The following is a 4,848-nucleotide window of genomic DNA, read 5'->3' on the forward strand; positions in this document are numbered from 1 at the left end:
GAATCCAAACGGCGCATTTGCGCAATGGAACGTGCAACCAGTGCACGACGACGAGTGTTCCCTCGTATATACACAATGAGCGGGAGAGAGAGGGGGCGAGCGGAGCTGTTGGAGCAGAAGCGAGACGACCGCACCGGGGCAAATGTTTCCGCAGTGCGTACCGGCCGTGCCGCGGGTTCCATTTATGGGATTGCATGAAAAATTCCGCACGCATATTCCGCGATGTTTCGTTTCCCTTTTTTACGGGACCCAGCCTTGTTATCGTCGGTCGGCCGTCTCTAAACCGATTGCGCATTCAACCGTGCGCACAACTCTCTGTGTTACACTTACTACACACAGGAAAGGCAACCCAGTGTCTAAACTTTCATCCATCTTCTACACGGGGATATAACACGAGCCATTCCACTTGAAATGATATAGAAAACGCGTCTGAATCCAGATTTCTTCTTCCTTATTTCCTTCCTTCCTTTGATGTCCCGAGGATTCTTTAATGATATGGGGAGAATTTGATTCCAAGGATTTCTGATTTCACGAGGTATGAAATTTCCTCGCGACGAAGGGATGATGGTAGGAGATGATTCGATGGCTAGATTTAACGCTATGAGATTTTCCCTCCTTTTCAAGGAGATAAAGTATTAACGTGTGCGTAATTCAACGCTTTATATTAATAATAATTCATCATCTCTTTAGTTTATTAATAAATTTTAATTTGCAAATTTGAATCGTGATCGATATATTTTTCTCGAGCATGTTTATTAAATAATTAAATATTTGAAAGAAAAAGAAGAATAATATTTATTCCACAAAGAGATTTTTATCGTAGAATATTGTCCCTCGTCGTACGTTAGATCTCAGACAAAAAATTGTAAAATTGTAAGATGCGTGAAATTACTACGCGATTTGTCATAAAATTCGTACGCTTTCAATATTACAATTCTCGTCGAGAATAGAATTTGAGCTACAACCTAGCACTTTGTCGTCATCCCTTGAATTGTCCTCCAGTTTTATATTCCCATCCCTCGCGCGTTACAACCCCTCTGCCGAACTCTGCATTCCATCAGGCTTGGTTTCACGCGCAAGCACCACAGCCTTCCTTCCCTTTAGTAACATCCAACTAATTTAGTCGTACAAATAGCGTCGCCGCGGCATCGTTTGATCAAACGCGCCATTAAGCGAAATAATGAAGCTAATACCACGTAACGGGGTAAGCTCGAATCTAAGCACAGAGACAGCGCTTACAGGTATTGTAATATATATATATATATATTTTTTAATAATTTTAACAATATCTTCAACATACGCGTTATATCGATTTTCGAAAATTGAAATGATCCAGGATTAAATTAAGGATAACAGGCTATTCAGCGTAATGTAATAACCCGGGTGTCATACGTATTATAATATTGCAGTGGCGATAATCTGCATTAAAATATCTTGTTAATAAATTATATTGTGGATTAAAATCTCATCGTTACACGCCGGTTTGATTTATCGCGTGATATTAAATCGACCGATAAATTTATTCGAAACACGCGTGTTTGTATACGCAGAAATTTGATCCCGATGCGAAAATTTAACAATCGGGCAGGTTTTATTTATTTATTTTATTTTATTTTATTTTATTTTTAGGCAACCGTATATTCGAACGTTTGTGGAAGAAAAAAAGAGAGAGAGAAATAACAAATAAAAAAACGTAAAAAAAGAGCATAAAAAGAATACACATTTATATAATAGTTAAAGTATTCGAATATCATCTTGGAAAGAAATCCTGATTTTTTAATAAAAGCTGATTATTTCCTTTTGATAAAAAAATCATCCATCGAAAATTACTTTTATAATTATTTCTATAAATAAATTGTTGATATCTCGAATATTAAATTTTTCTTTTATCTAAATTAAACATCGATGGGAGATACTTGGTTTCGCGCGATTTTAAAATTATTTACCTTCCGAATATTTGAACGATAATAAAGATATCTTTTATTCGTAACAATTTTATTTACCGGGGATGGAATTTCGCGAGCACAAATTGCACAAATCATATCGTATACGTATTTTCATTATTATACGTATCACCCGCGAATTGGCAACTGCGTTGCAGTTAGCCCACTAACTTCCGCAATTCTGGCCATTCAAAACGATCGTTCACGTTTATAGGAATGCCGCTGATGTAAAATGTCGATGGTGTCACTTTGGGATTGGCGTTGAATGGACTAAAGCTACACAAACGAGCTGGAATCCATGCATCTCATGGATTCAACGATCCACGAATCCCTTTGTCCCTGATTGATAGACGAAGGTAACGCAAATAGGGTTGCTGGTAATGTTGTCGCTACTCACCACACTGCACTTGAAAGTGCTATTTCAATTTCATACCCACACCATCGATCGTTCAAAGTGACCGACCAATCCGATGTGCAAAGCGGATACGAACGTCCTGCTTTCTCTTGTTCTACGAATCGGGTCGTAGCGAAATTTGATTAAAATCTGTTGATTTAACACAGGAAGATTACGTCGAAGGAATGAAATATTAAATACGGTGTGTTTATGGAATACAATTGAAATTAATAAACTTATATATTAGAGAATTATATTATACTTATTATAGAGAATTAAAAACTTTATTGATCAGAAGCAATGGAAGATTCGTTTCTTGATTAATAAAGTTTTTAATTCTCTAATAAGTATAGTATAATTCTCTAATATATTATATTTATTATATAGAGAATTAAAAATTTTATTGATCAGAAGCAACAGAAGTTTCTTGATTAATAAAGTAACAAATTTTAAATCCACGCGTGTTATATTGATACTATTGACAAGCGAATATAAAATAAATATCTAATATTATGACTACGAAGATACGTCCTCTTCAACGATCATAAAACACGATTCATAAAAGAGGAGAGAGGGCAAAATGATCAAATCGCATCACGATTCGTGTATGATGCTTCCTACACGAGTACAATAATATCGGAAGACCGTATGCCGTGTTACGTTCTCTCATTGTATCGTTCCACCCCCTCGCCGGTTATACTCGACGAATAATCCTCAACAACGTAATCCCATTAATAACCGCCATAAATATTCATTCGTTCGTTGATTTACGAGTTGACTGGAGGTACACGCACGATAATGTAGCGTTCCTCCTACCAAAAAATTGTTAATATCGCCCACCCCTCGCTATAATTACTATACTTTAGTTTCTTCTTGAGAAGAAACGGAAAAAGGAAAAAAAGTAGGGTCAACCCTCCAATAATCGTGGATCGTGGACCCATTTTTTAATAACCATTTTCGGGGAATAAGACCTTTTAAAGAGGGGTGAAAGTTCGGTTGCAATATCTTTTGCGAGCTTTCTACCAATCCTCTGATATATACGAAGCCTCGTTTACAACCCCCTTAAATCTTAATTACGACTAAGTTTAATACCGGTCCAATTTTTAATAGCTTTTGGTACAATATAGGGAGGCGTTCAATTTTTGTTTATCGTATATTATGCGTCAAAATCAAATCAAATGTTCATTGTTTACAGGATAAATAAAATACAGGATAAATAAACTTGAAAGGAACGAGAAAAAAATTTTAAATTATAAGTAAGAATATATAAATTTAATGAAATAATATTTTAATTTTAACATGCAATTTTTGTAAATATTTTTGGGATTATTTTATATTTTTTTTCTTAATCTAGATTTGTAAAAATTGTTAACGATAAATAACGTATTAATAAATATTAGATATTTTTGTACACGGTAAAATTTTCACATCTGTGACATTTGAAATATTCTCGTGACACGTTGTTGCATTCTCGTGATATGTAGATTGACAAATACTTTTAAAAAATTAAAATTGAAAAATTTCGAAACGAAATTTTGTTACGATTTGTGCCACGAATATGATATTATCGAGACAAAATATTAACATAATGCAAAGATAAGAGAGAAGAAATCTTAATATGGATCATTTTTTATTAAAAAAAAATTACATAAAATTACATCGAAAAAACTGCAACAATTTTTACGAAATTTTAAATTAAAAATGATTTTAGAAAGTATATATAGATTCGAATTTTGAAGAAACGAAATTTCACACGACCCAATGTAAACACTCGCGATCAGTCAACAATAGATTCCATTCACGATCGAATAGAAACAAAACATTTGTTACAAAGTAAGTACGATCGACACAATAATAAACCTCGTACGAGAAAATCTTTTGTTATGAAATTCTCATTGTGTCGTCCTCTCGAATTCGTATTACTATTTATTAATCGATACACGCTCGTAACGCGCGGACGGAGTCGCGAATCAGTCCCGAGTCGAAATGAAAATCGTCGTGTAACCCGATTATTCGAGCGAAACGGGCGGGGGAGTAATAAGCCGGAATCGTGTATTCAATCTCGAAATAGAAATAGTCCATTAATTGGCGGTAATCAAAGCGGGAATCAAAAGAGCGCGCTTTTCGGGGAATTTCGTTGTGTATTTGAACCGGCACCATCCATCAAACACGAACAAAGCGGCTGATGAATCGTTCGATCCAGGAAATTTTTAGTCCTGTGGGTGTGCACTCGACGCAGCTCGTTATTCTTCCATCCGTTCCAAACCGTATTGTTATTAATGTCGTCCGCGTCGTGTTCCTCCTCCCCTCCCCATGCAAATTACAATCATGGATCATCATTGCGTACGCACGGGAGAAGCCGTCCAAAAGATCTCGCCGATGCGATCGAGGTCGCTCGATGTTTCGAGATGGAAATTTTTAACGATTGTGGCCAACGTTGCTTGAGAGCATTCCACGATGATACGAAACTTGCGTTGAAAAATGGAAGAGGGAATTGCAGCGTAAAAGGCA

This window comes from Apis dorsata, unplaced genomic scaffold, assembly GCF_000469605.1.
Source record: "Apis dorsata unplaced genomic scaffold, Apis dorsata 1.3 scaffold_44, whole genome shotgun sequence".
NCBI classification, from domain to species: domain Eukaryota; kingdom Metazoa; phylum Arthropoda; class Insecta; order Hymenoptera; family Apidae; genus Apis; species Apis dorsata.